This window comes from Felis catus, chromosome F1, assembly GCF_018350175.1.
Source record: "Felis catus isolate Fca126 chromosome F1, F.catus_Fca126_mat1.0, whole genome shotgun sequence".
Lineage (NCBI taxonomy): Eukaryota > Metazoa > Chordata > Mammalia > Carnivora > Felidae > Felis > Felis catus.
In genome coordinates this window covers 48,460,104-48,484,400 of record NC_058384.1, presented here as the reverse complement: position 1 = coordinate 48,484,400, position 24,297 = coordinate 48,460,104, and the positions used below count along the sequence as shown (strand labels likewise).

The 24,297-nt window shown below is 34.6% G+C and overlaps 1 long non-coding RNA gene across 1 annotated transcript in view; it reads left to right on the top strand.

Annotated features, from left to right (window-relative positions):
* The window catches only part of LOC111558384, a 94,654-nt gene that overhangs the window by 1,997 nt on the left and 68,360 nt on the right, over positions 1-24,297 (top strand). Inside the window, exon 2 of the long non-coding RNA XR_002739244.2 lies at positions 17,451-17,549. This is a non-coding gene — a long non-coding RNA (uncharacterized LOC111558384). The remainder of the gene's footprint in view (positions 1-17,450; positions 17,550-24,297) is intronic.

Here is a 24,297-nt window from a genome sequence, read left to right as displayed (position 1 = left end):
GAAGAATCCTGATTCAAGGCATCTGTATTGTGGAGTAGGTCTGGACAGCCAGATCCTGGGGTACTGGATCCTTCGGAGACCTGGCTAAGTAACAGTTACAACAACTTGATTAACAGATCAAGAAATTCTTGTGTTTACTACCTTCTGTAAATGTCTTTGCTAAGCCTGCAGTTACCCAACAATTCACACTTAATCCCTTTTACAGCTTGAAAACCAAAACCTAGGTTACATGACCTTATCGAGGCCTCAAAGCAAGTGATTGGCAGAATCAGAATTTGCAATATTTTATGAATTTCCTGGATTTGATTCCTTGGTGAAAATATGGGGAGACCCAAGAAGGGTTTAGGAGACATTTCCTGTTTCCTAGGTTCCTTTTTCTCTTTCTCTCCTCCTACCCCAGGAGTGAGCTCCCATTCCAGATTCCTTGACGCTTTCTTACCTGAGTCTGCTCTGTGTTATGATTTGGTCATCGCACGGATTGAGCTGTAACTCACAGTGAGACATCTGCTCCTTCAAACAATTGCTGGAATGCATCCCAGGGAAATCATCCTCAGAGGGGCAACTCTTTATGAGTTTACTTTTTGAAATTTGCTCCGTAATCATTAATTTACACATATCAAAAGGAATAGAAACTTTAAATATAGGTACATTTTCAATATAACCTAAATCTATAACATGTAATATTTTGCATATAAGTATGGTCAAAAAAAAAAAAGTAATCAGAATATTTGATTAGAACATCTTAACACCCCCAGTTTACCGGAAAGCCTTTTCGAAGCATAAACTATCCTGCCCATTAGTCCACTTCTCCGGGTCATTACTGCTTTTTCATACTAAACACAAAATGTAGCCCCATAAATGCTACAGGACACACTAAAAGCAAGATTGCAAGTTTAGCACATTAAAGATGGAAAACATTGCAAAGTAACTTTCAAACTGCAAGAGTTTTCTTTAAAACCAAAGCAAGCTTATTAAAGTCAACTCCTACTTATGATGAGACTGTATAAGAAAAAAATAAATTGCTCTACTTTCCTTCTGAATAGGAAAAACTCATTTTATATAAGGAACATTCCACAGAGTTTTATTTAACCACATGCATTTGACTGAGTGTGTCTGAAGTACTTCAGCACCTCTTGGTATGTCATCATTCTGAACTCGTTTAGAATTCAGTGAAACATCACAGAGCATAATATATTCATTTGGTAACCATTTGGATGTCACATTTATTTCCAGAGGTGTTCAATTGCAATTTGACGTTACTGGGCACTCAGGGAAAGCGTAGCCTTAATTTCTATAGTTGCCCCACTGTTAGAACCCATCCCTCTGCATCCAAATCAGCACATTTGCATGTACAATTTATTCTTAATCTGAGTTTTATATTTTAAAGGATCTCTTTTTCCTGATTATCACGTTTAAATGCAAATTGTTTGATACACAGCTAGTCTGTTACAGCTGTGGAGAAATCTTATAAAGCAAGATACCATAGGTTAGATATAGCAGCAAACTTTATATAAGCTTGTGTTGTTTTCTTTAAAAAAAAAAAAAAAAGTTACATTGAACCTAAATAACATGAGCCTATTTTTGCCATTTTTCCCCCAGCTCAACCCGACCAGGCTGTGTTAAAATATAAATATCCCATAGGAATGGGTCTTAAATTTTGTGAGTTTTGAGGAATGCTATCCTTCACATAGAATGTGACCTCTTCGTGTTTTAGTGAAAGGAGCTGAGCAATAATGCAAGGGTCAGACAATGTTTCTGGAAGGGTAAAATGCCTCTGGTCTCTGATTCTCAGAGACTGAGCTGCCCGCACAAGAACTGAAAAGTAGGAATGAGGAAGCTGCGGATGAAAATGCTCTCATTCTAAAGATAGATATTTTAACAGATATCCAATCAGAATTGCAATTATAATCTGTCAAATTAATTCTACAGGGTCATAGTAAAGTATATGTGTACGAGATGAAAATGTTTCCATTATCTATCAGGTAGCAATATTTTTAAAAAGCGTAATAATTACGACTTATTGTAAATGACAATGTAAATTTCAATCTACATGAACTAGATTAAAAAATATACGTAAAATATATGTAAGTGTGTATATGTGTGTGTTTTATGTGGCTAGAGTGGAATTATTTATTATTAGTTATACAGCAATATTATTCTTAATTATAAAATAACCAACTGTAACTAAGATCTAAAATAAAATCTCAAAAATAAAATCTCACACAGCACTTCAGTATAACACTTCTTCAAAGGTATTAGATCAAGTTTAAACCCCATTTTAGGGGTACCTAGGTGGCTCAATCGGTTAAGTGTCCGGCTAGTGATTTTGGCTCAGGTCATGATCTCATGGTTCATGAGTTAGAGCCCTGCATCGGGCTCTGAGCTGACAGCCCAAAGCCTGCCTAGGGTCCTTTGTCCCCCTCTCTCTTTGCCCCACCCCCACTCACTCTCTCTCTCTCTCTCAAAATAAATAAATTAAAAAAAAAAAACCATTTTATACAAGACAAAATAGAGGTAGATTTGGAGAGTTGTAATGAGGTAAGCCCATAGTGAATAAGCAAGGGCTGACTCTAGGGGGTCTGGGTGACTCAGTCCTTTGGCCAACCGCTCAGGTCATGATCTCACCGTAGGTGAGATTGGGCTCACTACTGTCGGTGCAGAGCCCACTTTGGATTCTCCGCCCCTCCCTCTCTCTCTCAAAAATAAACATTAAAAAAATTTTTTTGGAAGAAAGGGCTGACTTCTCATATAATTTTCTTTGGGTTTTAAATATGTTCGGTTGTCCCCAATTCTCAAAGGCAATATATTTTCTACTGAGAAAACAGAATGAAAGACAGTAAATCATTGCTGAATCAAATTAATTTATTCATGTTTTTGTTGGTTTTGTAAAGGCTGAATCGTGAGTGAATAAATGAAGTGTAAACAGATGGAGGCATCGGTAATTACATAGCTCTGGTTTCAGATTCTGGCAGAGTCATCAACACATGTGGAAGGACCCACAGTGCCCTGGTCAACACTTGACCGTTCCCCCTGAGGGAACCTCAGCTTTTATTAACTGACCCTCACCTTAAACCTGAGAAATGCTACTTCCTGAGAATACCAAAAAAGGTCTTAAGTAAGAAGCAACTGAAGTGGCACATTGTCCCTTTTTAATAGCTTATCAGTCACATAATATAGAAAACAAATGTATGATCATTTAGACTGCATAATTACACCCGCTGAGACAAAATATTTTTGGAAAGAAGGTTTGATTTAAGAGAAGTGGTAAGAATAGACTCTTAAAGAATCATGGATTCTTGGGGAGTCTGGGTGGCTCAGTTGGTTGAGCGTCTGACTTCAGCTCAGGTCATGATCTCACAGTTCGTGAGTTCGAGCCCCACGTTGGGCCCTGTGCTGACAGCTCAGAGCCTGGAGCCTGTTTCAGATTCTGTGTCTCCCTCGCTCTCTCTGCTCCTCCCCTGCTCACACACTGTCTCTCTCTCTCAAAAATAAATAAAGATTAAATTTTTTTTAAATAAAAAAAAGAATCGTGGATTCTTTTTACGTCTACTATTCCTAACCAAAATGTCTGTTTTACCATATGTTTGCAGATCTAATTTTTAATTCTTTTACACTGTAAATCCACCAAATGGTATACAGTTATCACAAGTTCACATCATTCAATACATGAAAGAAAATTTTCTGTTTCACATTTTTCAATGAGAGATATTCAGGATTCTGCCATGCAGTTTTTCATTTGGAATTTTTCTTGACAAACAGTACCCAACAGTATTCCTAAGTAACAGAAGAAGAAATACATTTCAGTGAATTTTATGTCATTTGGAATTTGTTATGACATATAAGCATCTCTGAGTAACTAAATAATAAGCCGACTGTAGAAATAAAAAACGTTTTTTCTTGTCTTTCAAGGAGGAATTTTATTCTTTGACCTTGAGATGACTGTCATACCATACTAAAACTTCCAACCTTATCAAATATAATGTTATTGGCCTTAGATGCTATTTAAAACCACTAAAACTTCCTTCAGGTGGGGTAGAAGAAACAGCATTTCTAGCAAGCAGATATTAACCCCTTGCCTAATGAGATTAATTTGTTTCTCTGTGGGTTGGAGATATCTATCCAGAACAATTTCTTTTCAGAGGATTTCTGCTTTATCAGAGATGGCAGACAAATATTTAATCACCCCCTCATCTCTTCTCTTTTTTCCTGACCTGCTTCCTAAGAGGGAAGGACTAGTTGCTGAGCAACAGACATCTCTGAACAGCATACAGCTCCCCAGCTCCCTTAGTTGGTAAAATGAAGGCGGATGAAACCTAACTGAGACATGGGCACCAGGAAGGGGTTTTGGCTGGGCCACCTTCCTCAGGCTGTGACAACATTGCAATCAGTCGTGAGTTTGGCAGCCATATACTTTCACAGCTGCGGAATATCAAATGTCTTGTAATAACGGTTACTAAATTAGAGCGAACTAAACGTTTGGGAGCTAAAAAGAATCAGTCTAAGTCAGAACATTGAATATCTCAAAGAAGTGTTATTAAGTTGCAAGACAATAACTTGTGTGCTCTCATGTGGGCTAGACTGGAAAACAGAGCAACATCTAGTTTATACATGTTATGTATTTACTTATTTACCTATGTGTCTATTTATTCATCTATGTCAGGGAGGATATTTTGGTTTGTTAATAAACACATATAACAAATTTCACCTGAATATTGTTTATTAGATTTTCCCTGACTTCAATTGTGCTGTCCTGCAATTTATATAATTGATTTTAAATTGAAAGATCACTTAGGGTTCTAGTAATTAAGATATTTCTTTTTGTTCTCTATGAACAGGAGAGTAGCCTTGTCTATACTACCCCTAAAATGTATAGAACTTTAGCATTTTTTTTTTTTTTTTTTGTCATCAGAAGTAAGTTCCCAATTCTTAGTTCTCTGGTAAAGTTGCTACTCCACCCAAACTTTAAAACAAATCAGCAACACTCAGTAAACTTGTTTTTGCTTGGTTTCAGCACTTAAATAAGTCAAGGTTTCATTAAAACAAAAAGATTTAGGGGCGCCTGGGTGGCTCAGTCATTTGAGCGACTGACTTCGGCTCAGGTCATGATCTCATGGTTCGTGGGTTCGAGTGCCGCATCGGGTTCTGTGCTGACAGCTCAGAGCCTGGAGCCTGCTTCAGATTCTGTGTCACCTTCTCTCTCTGCCCCTCCCCACTCACACTCTTGTCTCTCTCTTGCTCTCAAAAATAAATATAAAAAACATTAAAAAAAATTTTTAAAAAGGTTTAGTTTCTTTATTGAAAGCAAAAAATATGGTAAGAATCTTGCAAAAGTGCTATATTCAAAGCACCTAAAAAAGTGAAGTCTTTACACACTATTTGCTGAGGCATGAAGCATTTCTCTGAATCACTGGAATCAACACAATAGGAATAGGCACAATAGGCACAATCTTGCCTTCATGGGTCACATAGTCTAGTAAAGCTGATGGGCATTTCTAAAAAATTATCATGTGCTTATTTTTCCTGCATTGTCTGGGTGCTGAGGATACAGCAGTAAAGAAAACAGCCATAATCATAGCTCCCAGGAGCTTACAGTTGCAGCTGGAAAAGACAAACAATAAACAGTCACACTCATATGTCAGATTGGGACCAGTTCCATGGAAGGAAGGAAGGAAGGAAGGAAGGAAGGAAGGAAGGAAGGAACCGATGGAGGGAGGGAAGGAAGAAGGTAACAGAGATCGATGACAGTGCAAGTGGAGTGAGGGACATTATAAGGGTCTGATTTAAAAAGGTAGTTTTCACTGCTGTTGTAATCAAGAGTTTGACTACATTTTTCATGTTTAACCACTGACAGCTTTTAAACCCCATATCTTTCTCTTTCCTGCTTACCCTACATCTGGGCAACCAGTAAGGAAACCCTGTGCATTCCTTCCCTTAGCACTAGTGGAAAGTTCAAGCGAAGTCCCTTCCTCCCACCCCCTCTTCACCATAAACCCTCACCTCACCGTCTAACTGCCCCCCTGGCCCCCACCCCTGCAACAAAGCCATGTGCCTCTCCTCTCCCTCGAGTCATTTTCAGACCACTTTAAGAGAATTCCCTGTTTTCCCCCAAAAGGGAAACACATGTCTTCACATCCTCATAATGTTCATGTGGTACCAACAGTATCCACATCCAGATCAAGTTTTGGGTGGGGAGGGGATCCCAGCCTCCAAGGGCAACAACAGAGTAGGCACTTAGATATTTCAGTTATTCCACGTTGTAGGAATTTACAAGGTTTAGAGAAATGATTTGGTCACTGTACATGAACTAATTGAGTCATTACCTGTTTAGTAGTTACTAGTGTTTTAGTAGCTACCAAATATTAACATTAAAAAAAGACACAGAGAAGTCTAGAATTTCCCCTGAGCACAGCTAGTATGTCCTAAACTCTACCTTCCTGTCTTCACGTTTGTTGTACTACTTTCTTGTAAGTCTCTTAAAGTTTTCATGAAATGAGACTAAATAAGTAGTTTTCCTGGCTTATTCAAACAAAACATCGCTATAGAATACTTGCCCTCATGTCAAGAGATGCCTGAGGAGAGAGAACAAAATCGCAAATATTTATTCCAGATGCAAAACATTCCAGACAAGGGCCCACTGTTCGTGTTTTGTTTTTCTCTCCAAACTTTTCTCTTGAATTTTAATTCTTCTGATTACATAAAGAAGAAAGCCTAATGTAGGTGCTAATCTAACTTTAGCCTCTGAGTTCTATAAAGTGTGTGAATCTCGCGTTAACAAGGAAGGCACGCTGCCCAATCCACTTCGGAGTCAAGAGTGGTGTTTTGGAGCAGTGGGACTGAAATTCCGAGGGAAGATGGGAAGAGCAAGGGACAGAATGGTGAGCAGGGGACCCGCAGCAGTAAAGGTTCCAGGAATAGGTGGCAGTTAAATCCACGGGGCCTTCTGAGGCAAAGAGCAAATATTTGAAACCTCCAATCCTGAATCTAAAAATCAAGGGTATTTCCTGAATACTATCCCATTACATAAAACAAATTGACCTCTTTATCTGTAGAAGCTGTAAAGTGCAGCTGTTTCAATAGGAGACACATGGAGTGAGAGAGTTTGCCCTGAGGTAGGCATTTCATGCATTTTTTAAAGCAAAATCAAAGTTCTAAAATAAGAACTATAATAAGAGAGAAATGTGGCAGGACCACTGGGAATTTCTCATGATCCCTCATGTAATTGAACAGCATGAATACAAAACCAGCTGCATATTAGTTGTCCTGACACGACTGTCTTAGCGCCTTTCAAAACAAAATGAATATTTCCCATTATTACTTTACCTTTTCTGCCGGTTTTATTCTGATTTAACACTTTCACAGTATTTTTTTCAGGTGTCTTCTCTGTATTCAGAATTTTTCTTAACTTCAAAGCAAGCTCTAAGCATTACAGTGTTCCAAGGAGGTTTCAATATTGAAAACATCCTTGCCCTAAACCATAATTATGTAATATATGATCATTGTAAAAACAGAAATTTGTATTAAAATTGGAATCTCCTGCTTGGCTACATAAGCTAAGCGTGAATTTATTTCTTTTTTCCCCATACTCATGATCGAAAAGGAACCCCCAAATTATATCAATTCCAAGAAGTCTTAAGGGACCTAGAAACAGAATAGGCTTTGGACCTCAGTATAATTGTATTACCTGCAAATAAGAAAAAGTACAAGATTATGAACTTATGATTTCTTTTCTTTTTTTGTTAATTTATAATTTCCTGTGTGAACCGAGATAATATGCTCCTATACATGACCACGTCAAACTCTATTCACTTTTTTGTCCAAACAGAAAAAGAAGCACAGTAAAAGCGATGAGTTTAATATATGAAATCGTATCAAAGAAAAAACCATATGAAACCTCCCTGTCTCCTTTACCACACTTGTGCACATAGCTGGATGTACAAGACAATTAAAACCTAAATAGGGATGTTGATATTATGGGGAATTGTCCCTGTCTCCACAGTGAAGCCACTAGAATGGTTTTGTCTTATTGTTACCTTTTTCAACTCTGAAAATCCTGACGTAGGCTCTAATGTTTCATAATGCCTTTTCCATTGAATGTTGTGCCTTTCAAGGAAATAATTAGAATTTTCTGTTGAAACTTTAATTCGCCACTCTTATTCTGACCCCAAAGAATAATCAATTTTGCTTTCTTTGTTTCATATAAATATTCTCAATGTTGTACATTCTAATTCCTAGGCCATACGATCTCCCAAGAGATTTTAGAGGAGATTTTTTCCTTTTAATGTTGGAGAATAAGATATGAATTTAAAAAAAAAAAACTAAGGCAAGAATTTTTAGAGCTAGGAGTAGAAATTAACTTTGTGGTAGTTTTCAGTGAGTCTCACCAGTATTTTGATTCTCTTCCCTGAGCACCTCAGTCATCAATAAACACTGACAAAATTCTCATGAAATTAGTCATATCTGTGAAATAATGCATATAAGTATAAAACAATGAATGGAGATATAAATATATCTTTTTAAAATTTTTTTAATGTTTACTTATTTTTGAGAGAGAGAGAGAGAGAGACAGAGTGTGAGCGGGGAAAGGGCAGAGAGAGAGGGAGACACAGAATTTGAAGAGGCTCCAGACTCTGAGCTGTCAGCACAGAGCCCAACATGGGGCTTGAACTCACAAACTGTGAGATCATGACCTGAGCCAAAGTTGGACACAACCGACTGAGCCACCCAGGCGCCCCAAGATATAAATATATCTTGATAATTATTGCTATGACTTCTACTAAGTACTATTATGAACCCTCAAATTGTCTAATAATTTACATATCAAACGAATTTGGTTTGTTTGTAGATGACTACCAAATACCACTCCAAACACAGTCTTTCCGAATGGAAAGCTCCCACAGTGTTTCCACCAGACAAATATATCTACACAGAGGTTCTCCATCGTTATCTCAAGCATATCTTATACACACTAAATTTGACAACTGCATAAAAGATTATTGCAAATGAGACACACAAAAGGAAGGTGTAGCATCATAGAACACTGCTGTATGTGTTCTATATGTATCAAAAAATCATTTATTTGATGAGAATAGACATCAACTAATAAAGTATGCAAAACTCAGCCAATGTGAGTCTATGTCAATAAGTGCTCAAGGACTAAATCTTGCTCCCCATTATCATTTAGTATGCTGAATTGCCATAAATTTCCTTTACCTTGCAATTAGAATGCAATCTACTACTAAGGTGGTTGACAAAGCAGAATGCAGTGTTGTATGGCCATGAACTGTAAGAATATTAAGATCAAGAGTTTTTTCCCCAGAATGCCAAAAATCTCTCAAGTAGAAATTCAGAATGGTATTTTTTTTAATTCTCTTTCTTTTCTTAAGCTAAAGGATTATATAACAACAACAGCAAATCTGAATTTGCCAGAAAATGAATTTTTCACTAGCAGTATATTAATTGGAGGCTGTCACAGTCTATAGACACAGGGCATCCATGATCAAAAGTAGTTGTCTCTCAGGCATGATCACATTCAGCACATAACAGTCATTACATAATTATTTAAAACTAATTTTGGAAATTAAACTAGAAAGGCAACATTACAAGTCATTTTCTCCTGTTCTGATATCTATTGCACTTTAGACAGATATTAATATTACCTACTGTCTTCTTAGTATTTTAGAGTTTCACATTTCTATTTGAATTTTCTATAATATAAAAATATGCCATCAATAAACGTATTCAACTCTAACAGGTCACACCTATTCACCCTACACTTCAAACTTTTCCATATTGTATATACAAAAAAGAAATGTGATATCTCTAATGGGGTATTTAATTACCTACTCTCTAGTTGGTTATTTTTATACACACACACACACACACTCACACACACATACACCCCACATAAATACACAAATTAGAATGTCAGAAAAAGCAACATTTTTTAATGTGAAAAACTGAGAGCACTGTTAATACCACAACCATTTCCCAGACCTTTTAGAATTCCTCTAAGACAATTTTGACAGAGATTTTAATCTTAATGACATAAACAAAGCTGCTATTCAATAATTTATTTCATAAAACCAGAAGGAAAGAGAGCAACTGCATGACAGTAAATCACTGCTTGGATCTTAAGTACTACTCACAATAACTAGCCTGGCCATTCTTTATGAGTACATGATTTCCTTTGAGAGATGCAAATTTTAATTTCACTGGCCTGGCGATCCTATCTTTATAAATCTGCAGATCCCTTGGAAAGATACACATTTTAATCTTAGATGTATGGAGAAAGAAAGCTGTGTACATATTTACTCAAACTCTTGAAGACTTGTAAGACCTTTTAGAACATAAGCTCTATTAATTCAAAATTTATGGTAATAACCTGGATAGAGAATGAACTAAAATTCATCTATGTTCAATCTAGAAAGAAAACAATGTTAAATAAAATATCTATGAATAAAATTTCACCAGTTGATGGATTCAATTGTTTTCCAAAACCTTTAAGTATTTACATTTCATATTCAATACATTTCATAAGATGTTTGTGACAATACCAATTCATATGTGAATATCAATTCGTATGTGAATATGTGAATATCAGACCTAGAAGTTAATTAATAATCATTCTTAGCTAACATACTAAAGATAATGATGTGAATTTTAGTTGAAATACACATGAAATAATATTTCCTCTGGCTCATTGTTTATAGCACTCATTTCACAATTAATCATGTGCTATCTTAAAAAAAAACAATTTTTATTTCTAACAAAATTTTCTGTTACTTTTTAACTTTTTGGTTTTTTTATTACTTTTGAGGCAGGAACTAATTTTTTTTTTAATTTTAACAGGAACTAATTTTTGTATACACACTCCACAACACTTACAAAGAACAAATGTTTGATGCGTCTGTGTGGCTCAGTCGATTAAGCAACGGACTCTTGCTTTTTGGCTCAGTTCCTGATCTCTTGGTTCATGGGTTTAAGCCTCTCATGAGGGTCTGTGCCGTCCCTGCTTGGGATTGTCTCTCTCTCTCTTTCTCCTCCCATTCCCCGCTCATGCTCTCTCTCTCAAAGAAAGAAAGAAAAAGAAAGAAAGAAAAAAAGAAAGAAAGAAAGAAAGAAAGAAAGAAAGAAAGAAGAGGAAAGAACAAATGCTTATTGATTTAAATTTGTTCCCTTAAATTTTATTAAAATACATAATTATATAATAATTATAGTTTAATTTTTATAACTATCATTTACATAATTATATTGTTTTGTATCTGAAGGTTTTTTTTTCCTATACATACCACATATACACGGTTTATCTACATATACAATGACTCACTAAAGCTAGTTTTTTGGTTCATTTTTCTTGTAAAAAACTGGAGTATCTTGACTGTTTAATTTGTAAATGAAAAGTATATAATGACTAAATGGACTCTCATTGAATGCTAACCGGACTGTCATTGCTAACTAAACTCCATTTTAAATGGAAAGATGGTGAGTGTTAAGCTAACAGCCCAGTGCCAGTAAAATCAGGAACCAAACATACCCCTTCCGTTGATCTCACTTCCTGCAACTTTGTATTGGTTGTTCTCCAGTCCAACAATAAGCACCTGAGTTTCTGTTGTTTATGCCTTACACCGGAGCAAATCAACAATGTTGACAATTAAAGTCATTTGCAGCCATATTACATATAAATAAAATAACCAGTCCTTCTAATGTTGGCAATGAACTCTAATTTTTCAGACAAGCACTTAATTGATTGCTTCTGCCTTTCTGTATTTCTCAACATGTGTAGCAAAAGGCAACTTCAGGTCTGATAGACAACACCCTCCCCATTTGAACAGTAGTTTCCTAACAGTACTATCAAGCACTGATGATGTCATTTAAAAATGAGCAATTTCTGTTACCTTTTGATCAAGATATTATCTTGGTTTGTTTTATGCAAAATGACCCAAGCCAATAACCACAGTCAGGTCCTGTCTACACAAGAAAAAAACAGGTATAATTTGAGATTCGTCTAAAACCAGATTCCATCTACATCACAATAAAACTAATGAGAAGTAATTTTAATGAAATAATTACAAATTTTCAAAAGAAAAGAAAATTTAATGGCACCTGGGTGGCTCAGTCAGTTGAGTGCCTGACTCTTGATTTTGGCTCTGGTTAGGGCAGAGCATGGAGTCTGCTTGAGATTTTCTCTTTCCCTGTATCCCTCCCCACCATTCATGTGCTCTTTCTCTAAAACAAACAAAAAACCCCCAAAAAACGGAACAACTACAACAACGACCCAAATTTAACAATTATTGATTGTCCACTATGCAGTTGTTATAGAATATGTAAAGGACTATAAAAATTATTGTTTGAACACAAGAAAAATTAAACAACTTTAAAGTTGGTAGAAAAGCTTGCTAGCTTTATAAAAAATTATAAAAGAGATGTCACAAAATAGCATAAGATTAAATTCAAAAGAGGAAGCATAAGCAATGAGTCAAAAGAGATATTCTTTCATATATGTTCCATAATTAACATTCATGACCTTAATGTTAGCTGAAAATGATTAATAATAATAAGTCAGGTATTCACATATGAATGGATCCAGAAATGTTTAAAGTTTTCTGAAAACTAAAGTATATATTTATATATAGTTATATGCTTTTATAATAAATATTATATAACTTTGTCTTTTATATATATATAAGATGAATAAATAGAATGAATAATTTTTAACAGCATATTTTGTTACTGAGATTATTTAGTTTTTTTGTGAACACTGATACTTTTGGTGAGTTTTTTCTGCAGGGTTTAAATCAAATAATTTTTTATTTAATATTTATTTAAATTATTTCTCCTTAAAAAACTTACTTTGTGGGGGCACCTGGGTGGCTCAGTCAGTTGAGCATCCAACTTTGGCTCAAGTCATGATCTCACAGCCCATGGGTTTGAGCCCCATGTTGGGCTGTGTACTGACAGCTCAGAGCCTGGAGCCTGCTTCAGATTGTGTGTCTCCTTTTCTCTCTGTCCCTCCCCTCTCTTGCACCCTGTGTCTCTCTCACTCTCAAAAATAAATATTTAAAAAAACCTTATTTTGTGGAACTTAATTCCATTTATTTCAGCATTTTTTTCCAAACAATCCAGACAGGAATTGTTATATTTAGCCTTCTGGTGGATTATACATTTATTTGCATTTTGGGGCACTAAAAGTAACACTGTAGAATATGGTGTTCTCCTTGACAACAAATCACAGATTCTGTAATAAGTTATATGTGAGGGGTTTTTTTTTTGACAGAAAAAAAATCTTTAACCCTTTTTGACAAACGTTATTCTCTATATTAACCCTGGGATTCCTTCAATTCTGTTATTCATTGTAGTAAGTAAAATTTCCCTCTTTTTTTATTGCTAAATTAAAATATGTGCATTTATTCTAGCATTTCAAGATTTTTGTAGGAAAAGTTGTTTGTTTCATCCATGTCATTCATGGTTTTGTATATCAAAATTTTATTTCTATTCAGTTTGGGTTTTTTAGACTTCTGAGCCTAAAAGTTGGTAATACCTCTGTTCGTTTTATTGCTTTAGCATTTGAAAAGAATTTTTTTAATTTTTTTTAACATTTATTTATTTTTGAGACAGAGAGAGAGAGAGAGAGAGAGCATGAACAGGGGAGGGTCAGAGAAAGAGGGAGACACAGAATCTGAAACAGGCTCCAGGCTCTGAGCTGTCAGCACAGAGTCCAACGCGGGGACCTGAACCGAAGTCGGATGCTTAACCGACTGAGCCACCCAGGCGCCCCTGAAAAGAATTTTTCTGAGTAAATGGTTTTTTGTTTGTTTTTAAGAATTACACTAGCTCTATTGGTTGCTGTCACTGTAAATTAATACCTTAGGACACCATCTCTGAATCTACGATGCTTTCCACTGCCAACATCAATAGCCATTAAATATTTAACTACTTTTAAAAATCTGTAGTTTTACCATTTCACCAAACATAAAACGAACCTGACACCTTTCTACTGATGCAAATGTTGGTGTGTCTCTTTCTCATAGAATAACAGTGTCTTTGCCCTTTGTTTTCCAGCTGTGGGCTGTTATCTTAAAAAAACAATAACTATTTATGTTACACCGATATAATATATTAAACCCTAGTTCTTTGTGGAACTCCAAAGTTACTCTTTGGGAATTCAAGTAGATTACTTAAAGTGAGTTCTGCTTTATTTATATAATTAACTTAAATTAGCATGATTTGTCATTGGAGTGAAAAATCACATAATCTATTTTTTCTAATTTGTCTTTTTTTTAACATTCAGGGTTTTTTTAAATTTTTAGTTTATCCACTGTGAAGATGATGTTAAATACTTTCTTATATTGACTTAAATTGATGATAAAATTTGAGATATGTCATTCAGCTTTGTATAAATGCAAATTACACATGTTGTCTTATAAAGCCTGTTTTCTCCTTGGATGGCTTTTCAGAAAGACACCATCCAGATATATTGATTTTCTATTTGGATTTTGTTAGATTGGCTTAAAAGCATCTTGTGAACTGGCCACACCAAGCCAATTTAAAAAATAATTTTGAAAAGAGGCTCCATCTATTACACACAACAAATGTAGATATATTTCAGGTAATTATGGCTCTAGGTCTGTTCTTTCTCAAGAATGCAAACTTTATTCTCATTTCTAATTCCAGTTTTATGTCAGTTATTAACATAATGAAGATTCTTTCTCTCATCTCTAGATTATTCCTGAACAAAATGACTGATTCAAAGTCTATAATAATATGATGCCTGGGATGACTTTAAACTAGTATACAATCATCTCTCAATTGTGTTTAATTTAAAATTCCACTGTCTCTTTAGATGAAAACGTTCCTTCCAATCTTTTTAAGAGCTTCAAGATTTTTCCATCTAAGCATTTCAGGTTCCTCCAACACAGCCTCTGTAATTAGTGGCTCCAGGCCAGTAAATTCATCCTGCCTGTCAGTGCCTCTGTTTCTGCTAGCTTCAGCCCATGATGTGAAAGTAAATCATTACAACTGGCTTCCCAGACTTGAAATTGAATTTGACAAACAGTCTTTGGGAGTTATATAGGATGAGAATGTGAGATACAGATAGCAATCACACCTGTGTAACCTCATTACACATATTCAGTTCCCACTGACTTCAAAGATAGTCATGGGTATATAAGAAAAAGCAAAATTTGTCACTGGATTCCTAATATGTCTCTAATGGTATACAGAAGGCATCATGCTTCTCATTGAGCACTGGGAGTTCCAGGTTCCAAGTAATGAATATCTTTTATTTGCTATTTAAATAATGTCCACTGCAGTATATTATTCCAAATAGATCTCATTTCAGTCCACAATGCCTCAAGAGTGTAATTTCAAAAGCATAATTATGAGAGATAAAACGTTCATGAATTAATAGTACATTGCGAAAGTTAGAAGTAAAGTCAGCAGAAAATGATGAAACAAACTCAGAAGATATTAGAACAAAGAAAATTAGAGATCTTTTAACACCATGCCTTCATTTTACCTACGAGAAAGCTCAGGTTGCAGGAAGAAAACGAAAGCCTAGGTCAAAGAACTAGTCACTGACTGACCTGGAATAAAAATCAAGTCTTGTGATTTTCATTTTAATGTTTTCCATCTCATATTAGTGACTTCCAGGGGAAACAAACATATAAATTAAACTTTTATAATTTCTAATTTTTACACAAATTTAGGATTTTTTTCCCAAGATCGTTATTTTATCAACAATGTTTTCCTTCTTTACAATTATAAATTCCAAATGATTGGCATGTTAATGTGGATTTTGAAGTCCAAGTTAATTACTTTGAAAAAGTAACCCTATTAATATGTTTATTAGTTTTCTAAAAGTTACTGCAATGATCACTTTATAAGTCCTGTTTAGAATATTTTTAGCCTCCTCTTGTTCTTTCAGAGTCGCTTTTAAAATTCAAAAAATTACAGGCAGAAATACGCTTCACTTGCAAAAGAATGATAAGCTCGGCCGTATGTTCCCCTCAAGCTTCCTTGTCATGGTCTCCTCAAGTGTGCTATAGCCAGAAGAAGACACTGGGGCAGTGTAGCCTTTGGTCTCTAATTAGTTTCATGCCTATCATTCCAGCATTCAAATACAAATGAATTTTCAAACTTCTTTTAAAACTGAAGACACTGATTGACTTTTGGCTGTTGCTTAAAAAAAACATCCTGAGGAAATGCATCCTTTTTACCTGCACATTCCTGACCTCATAAAAGAACGAGTACTCACAATGGCTTGCAGGTATTATTTATTACTTGTAAGGAGAATAGAGCATCTTGAAAATGCACACACACCCATAATATCAGTACTTCCAGTGATATAAAATGAAATGAATGAACGAATAACAAACAAAATATCACAAATGTATTTTCCTTGTCTTCTCATATAAATTAAGACGGGATAACAAAAGTCTCATAATAAATTCAAATAATTAAAAATCAGTGTTAAAAAATATGGATGCTATAGAGAGGGCTACTTCTAGAAATGCAAGGATTATTTCAGATCAGCATCTGTAAGGATTCATTGATTAATTTCGCCTATGACTACAATCAATACAAATGGGTTTTATGGCACCTGATATATTTATTTTCAGTCTTTTGCAGTTGAAACTCCTACTTCTAATAACAGTTGAAAACTTGGTAGCCACAATGTTTGGATTCCAGAAGCAGAAAAAAATTGTGACTTCATATCTCAAAGAGTCACAGATTTGTCTTAATTTGGAAACTGGAGCTAAATAATTTATGAAATGTGAAGGAGTAGTATCATGTCAATGACACTGCTTCAGATGATCTTTCCTAAGCAGCTATTGATAATTTACATGTAAAAGCCCAAATGCTAGGCGCTTTCTTTAATATCCTCTTTACTCTTTACAGCAACTGTATGAATAGAGGTTAGTTATACCTATTTTATAGTTTATTTTATTAAAAAAAAAACAACCTTAGAGCCCGTGGGATTAACTAACATGACCAAGGTAACACAACTAGTGAGAGTAGAGATATTTTTTTCAAACAAAATTGTCTATTATTTATTTATTCTTCAGCAAAGATAATAGAGTATGTTGGAAATTCAGTCATGAATTCAATCTTTCAAAAACTATAATTTTTATTGTTTTATAACTGAATGGGATTTGATCTACAATATATATATTTTTAAGCAGAAGAATTTATCTTCCCAATTCAAAGTAACACAGAAGTTTCCAATATAAAATGGAATCAAATCAAGTTGTCTCTTTCTCTCTCTCTCTCTCTCTCTCTCTCTCTCTCTCTCTCTCCATTTCCCTTTCCTGTCTTCCTTTCCTGGCTCTTTCTTTTCCTTTCCTTGAAGTAACATAAATTCCAAGTGGCCTTATTTTCCTGGAACTGAGGCACGGACATCTTAGCCATGTAATGTCATGTCCCCTGAGTCTAACTGATCCTTCTTTGCCTAGGTATTATCTTCTGTTTCTGTTGCATCTGTTCTGGATGTCTCTGATCCACCATGACCTCCAGTTGACTGATCCATAGTCTACATATCCATTCTTCCAATGGTAAGGCCCTCACTCACATCTATTTCCTACCTTTCTTGTAGACAGAGTAAATTTATAAATCTCAACATGCTTGGCCTGGATGTGCAGAACTCTATAATATTGCTATGGTTCAAGCTAGTCCAAAAAGTATCTCAAGCAACCATTGATAACCTGAGACATTTACCATCTTGCTTATCTGTGTCCTGAGACTCATAAGTCATGGCATGTTCAGCTCTGAGATACCTCCAAACTTATCTGGTGTCTCCAGAGACATTTATTCTCCCTAGACTCAGCTAAAAGCATATAGCAAAGACTAAATCTCTTTCCAAAGACCCAGCAACCACTAAACAGAATGCACTTTTCCTCTAGTCTCTTTCCTGCCTTGTAGTTGAACCCATCTCCAAAAATGGCTCCTGGGGAGAAATCATAAAGCAGGTTGTCTGCAATCCATAATCTCCCTGGTGGCAGAAGGAAGGAGATAGGGAAGACACCCTGAGAAACTAAGAAGTTCCTTTAGCCAAATCTCCTTGTAATCATGCTGATGACAGTTCTGGTACACAAACTAACGATATTCACTCTCAAGAGAGTCCATATCTGTGAAAATATTTTAGCATGCTATACTTGATTTGTCTAGGAATGTTTGTACTAAACAAACATGGCGTCTATGAATTTATAGCACATGTCTCTCTGGAAAATGTCAGATAAACTATGCAACCATCTGGGAACGTGACAATGTATCATAGCAAAATGGTCCTCTTCTGTGTCATTTATGTAACCATGAATATCACACAGAGTCCCATACAGTAATCTGAGCCGGAGCACATCCTGACTGACAAGAAGTCACCCAGGCAACTACATTGAAGGTTCTGGTCTCTCACTTTCACCTATGCTTCATGGTTACTTATCTTCCTGAAATTATTGGTAAAGTTTGCTATTAGGTAAGATTTCTTATTTGAGTGAGTCTGATTTGACAGTACAGTCCTTTGTGTTATCTCAATCCATTACCATCTTCTCTCACTGGTATAAACCCTAGGTTCTGAGTCATCCAGATCTGGTCTTTGGCATTTTTAAATAAGATTATAGATTTCACTAAAATGCTTTTCTCTTTAAAGCACCTCAGTCTTACAATTAAAAGTAGGAATATCCGTGACTATTGTATGCTTGAGGCCGTGGACATAAAAGACCCTTATTGATTCTTGAATGATGATGACAACAGTAAGGATAATGAGAATATTGAAAATACATAATCCAACATTAAGATATGAACTACTGCTTTTATTTGAGATGTTTGCTGTGGCAGCACCACATCATCTTTGGTACATTACAGTCACAAGTTTGTTACTCTTCTCTCCTGAAATCTTAAATGAAATGAGTACTTAACAATTTTAGCTAGATGCCAAGGAATTATTAATAAAAATTACATTGATAATTTTTGTTAATAATAGTGTGAATAGTTTTACAAATTCCTATGTCATCTTATTTTTTCAAGTATTGTTTAAAAACAAACACAAAGGATTAGCAACCTCTGCAATTGTGCCTCTGATACGTACAGACTGAGCAAAATATTCAATTATAACAATCAAATTGTGAGAATGGAATTTGTTGAACTCTTATTAAAAAGGTTCTAAAACACTTTATCAGATATTATTTGAGTACCAGGAAAGCCACGTGCACAAATATATTGCTAAATATGCCACAAAATGATTGACTATTTTATAAATAAAATATGTCGTATTCAGTGATTAAAGTCCAACAAATGTAAGATTCTAAGGTTTACATAGGACAAAATTTAATGCAAAAAACTCCTTAGTGGGGCGCCTGGGTGGCTCAGTCCGTTAAGCGTCCGATTTCGGCTCAGGTCACGATCTCGCGGTATGTGAGTTTGAGCCCCGCGTTGGGCTCTGTGCTGACTGCTCAGAGCCTGGAGCCTGTTTCCGATTCTGTGTCTCTCTCTCTCTCTCTGACCCTCCCCCGTTCATGCTCTGTCTCTCTCTGTCTCAAAAATAAATAAACGTTAAAAAAAATTAAAAAAAAAACTCCTTAGTAATCTACACAAATTAGGTACTTGCCTTATGATATAAATAATATTTTCAACTATAACTGAAATTAACTATAAATGAATAAAAAACATTATTATTACAGAAGAAAAAGACAAAACATTCTGAGTTTTCCAAATGAATCTACTATTATGGACCAAAGTATATGCCACTATACATAAGAATTAAATTATTTTCCTATTAAAATTAAGTATATTTCAACTGATAACTATTAGTCTATTTTTAATGTGTCTTTTTGGTATTTTTATCAGTGATATAAAAGAACTAAAAAAATTTTATGAGTATGGAAAGAGAAAAATACAAATAATTTATTTTAAGGTAAGAGTTAATGAAAATAGTTACTATTATTTTCTATTATTGAAAATTTTTCCAATTTAAAACTTAGAATTTCTGTGAATTCAGTTCTGCAAATATGCATTGCTTATGAAAAATGGAATTTTTATTACTAGAAGAAAATTTCAGAATATAAAATTTTAAAATCTAGAGCTTTCTACGGGACCTTGAGGAGACGTATTATGATAGTGTTTCCTAAGGCAATATATTTTAGGAAGTAAAAGTGACAGTGTGGCTCTTGGGCAAATCTATACATTTAAATGAAAACTGCATTGATGGTGTTTCTATACAAAACATTTTTTGTACCAATGATATTTTATTATATGGTGCCAAGTGGACCTTGTATAATATTTATCTTCATGACTCAGATCTAACTATAAAGAACCAAACCAGCAACTGCTCAAATTTACGTTACTTTGTGTCATATTATTAGAGAACACAAAGTACTCCAAGCACCATTTAGACAAGATACTTCACTAGATAGAACCTGTTCTGATTTTAAGGCAGAGCTGCCCAGGCAAAAACCTCCTCAAGTGAAATAATAACCCAAATGTGTGTGTTACTAGAATGATGTTTTGTGTAAATATATCACACAGTGTAGTGTACAATTTAGAATAACTTCAATATAGTGTTATCTGTCACAATATGGCATATATTAGGCTTTTGGCTCTTTTTTTTAATGTTTACTTATTTTTGAAGGAGGAGAGAGAGACAGAGAGAAAGAAAGAAAGAAAGAATCTGAAGCAGGCTCCAAGCTCTGAGCTGTCAGCACAGAGGCCTGTATGGGGCTCAAACCCACGAACCGTGAGATCTTGACCTGAGCCGAAGTCAGATACTTAACCAACTGAGCCACTCAGGCGCCCCTAGGCTTTTGGCTCTTTTAAACGTGATCTTATTTACCAAGAATTTTTATATTGTATATATGACTATAAAAAAAAAAAACACAGAAAAGTTTCTATTCTTTATTACAGTTGGTTACACAGTCCAAATGCATGCAGCATCCTTTGGCTATAGTATGGAAAAACGAACTTACAGCTATTAATACAAAAAATAAAAAGAAAACACTGCTGAAAATTAAAAAGAAAAGTGATTTCTGGATAAAATAATGACAATTCCAAAAGAAAAAATGTGTTTTCCAGTCTGTGGGTATCCCTACATGGAAAAGTTTTCTGTGTATTAGGCAGCAAATAAGCCTTTTTCCCTGATGAATCTTTGTCAGTTTACTGTCAGAACAGAATGGGGCAAATTAGTTTGAATTAACCATTTAGACCACATATGCACAATGCCTAATAGTCTGTGACTTGTCTGATAAACATTGAAAATTTTATTTTACAAATTCTTGTTTGACTAATTTTAATTTTTTTCTAAATTAAAATTCAGTTTAATGAGTTTATGAGTTTAGATCAATGGTTTTCAATCTAGAACCTTGGACCCCTAAGTTCACACCAAAATGGACTCAAAACTAACAATAATGATGCTAATGATTATATTGATAAAATAATCAGAAACAACATTTATTGTGTGCCTACTGTACTCCAGGAACTGTTCCATATATTTTATGTGTATTCAATATTTAATCTTTACAACACAGCTGTGAAATTAGTATTTTTCATTTTACAGATGAAGCGATTAATGCAAAGGTAGATGAGGTAGCTTTTCCCAAGATCATTTAGTTAGTAACTGGCTAGTTAAGATTCGAACCCAAGCAACCTAAATATTTTAATCATTATGCATATTATCTTCCAAGATAGTCATGGGAAGTCCATGAACTATTTTCAATTCTAAACTATCTTATAAATATTGCATATTTTTCTATTTTGGATAAACTAACTTAAATGCTATTTCTTTTACTTTGGTCAAAATTGTGTGAAATCAGAGTGATAACACTAATTGATTACAAATAATAATCAGAAGTCCACAGACGTCTTGGGGCATAAGGAAGATTATGACTTATGTGTTGTCTCACAACCATTTGATAAGAAAGTTAAAACAAGAAAACCTAGATTTCTTGGTTTCTTTCCAATATGTTTCTGAACCTCTATCTCTCTAATATAATACTATATCAGAATTTCCTTCACACAATGTTTTATATTTTTCCTGCACTTTCTAACCTTAGCACATTTAAAATATCTGGAGCTAATGCTTTAAAGACTTGCAAACTTTTAAAGTGGCTTCTATGCTCAAAAAATATGAAACAAGGTATAAAACCCACTTTTTATCCAGTCAGCACATCCTTTGGTAACATATTCTATTTCTTCTATCTAATTTTAAGGTGCCCAGTTGCAATGGTGTATAACAACCTGATAAGGTTTCATTGCAAAATTCAGTCACAGGGTAGGTCAATCTGAAAAAAATAATGTTCACATAAATCCAACCTGGATCAAAATTTTTATTGCAGACATGAAAGTAAGCTAGGGTTGGGGTAGAAATGAAAGAGCTATAGAAATGTAGCACACTCATAATCTTTCATTTCTGCCCTGGAGAGGCTTGAAATGTTGAAGCCAGGAAATAGAATATGATCAAACAGCCCTGCTTGTATGTGACTAAATTGATAAAAGCCATGAAAACCTCAATCTAAATTATAAAGCACATTTATGAAGTCCTATCAAACTGAATTGTTATCTTTATGTGTTTTAAACAAATTCTGAACACTGAATAATGGACCAATAAATGCTTAATGAAAGAATGAATATACGGTTCTACCAATCCACACTTTATTTTTTGAGATACTTACTTTCACATCTCTAAAATCCACGTGAAGCCAAGACTTGAAATTTTTTCTGAGTGATTTGTGGGAGAAAGAAAAGGTGCTGTATTACCAGTAGAGAAAATCCTATGCCTTTTTGAATATTAATAAGTTCTTTAAATGTGAATACAAATGCAATATATGTCATAACATTTGTTTGTAGTAGTGAATTGTCATGACATCCCAAAAATTATCCACTAATCACAATTGGCAAGACAAAAAAAAAAATAAAATGGTGACAGATTTGACATGCAAGCGATTAAGTTAATTTTAAACTCAAACTCATCTGCTAGGTTTTAAAAAGTGGAAACATAAATTCTAAATGGAATGGCCAATGTGAATAGCCATTTCGAGTTTAAATGCCCAACTTGAGAACGGGTTATACAGTACAGAAAAAATACTCAATTGTTCAGATTTTGAGAATCTGGAAATTTTGTCACATATAGATAAGGACAGAAAAAAGAAAGAATGTAATCTCCTCACACACTTGAAATTTTATGTCTGGCATTGTTTGAAGAAGATTGGAAATCTAGAACTGTATCCATAATGACAATTTTAAGTTACAGATGTTAGCTTGCAAATTCATGCACATATTATATACCGATTGCTCAACACTGTCTTAAATTACCTAATTAATGAAATGAAACACTTTGCATGTACTTATCATGGCAACATATCATAAGACTTTTAACTCTGTGTTTTTACTATGAATAAACAAGCAAATTGATAAATGCACATGTATCTCCAAATATCCTTTCTGTTACTACTATTTGACATAAAAAGTTAAAATTAATTATCACCCAATAAATATATCTTTTAATAAACAATTTACAGTAAAAGTTAAAGATTCAACATTGGTTGTCCTTAAAAAAGAACACCACATGGATATTTTTTGAATTGAGGAAGTGAAGGGAATGAAGTGAGAATATCCATGCATGTGTGCTGAACCTAGCTCTTCCATAGCTGCTAGAGAAGTAAGTGACTCTTAACACAATTCCTGTTTTTTGCCTTTAATTTGAGCCAGAGTGCCAACAATAACAGCAAAATAAGTAGCAGAAAAAGCATTCTCTACGTTGGAAAAAAATGGATTTAATGTAATGATAAGTTGAAAAGTTTTTAGAGACTGCTATATCAGAATAAGCTTGAGCAATGCTACTCAAAGTATCCTGTATGGAGCAGTGTTGGACAGAAAACTCTTCCCAGTACATGGTGAGATAAGGAGCTTATGACATCATATAAGTCAACTCTATAGTCACTAAACAATATTTAATTCAATTGATATATTTTTTATAACAATACTTCCTCAATGAAGAAAGCACTGTGTAGATTTATATTTGAGTACAAGCTCCTGATCTTATTCTAGACTGGTAATAATTATGAATAGTAATGAGCTAGCACAGAGGTCAGCAAATTAAGGCCTGCAAACCAAATCTCACCCACCACATTTTTTGTAAACAAAGTTTTATTGGAACACAGTTATGAGCATTCTTTTTTTTTTCCACGACCCAACTACAAGACATAGTTGAGTGCTTGTAGCAGAGACCATCTGGTCCTTCAGAATTTTGAACATCTGGCCCTTTAAAGAAAATATTTGCTGACCCCTGAGCTTGAGCATCCATATGATCTTGAAAGC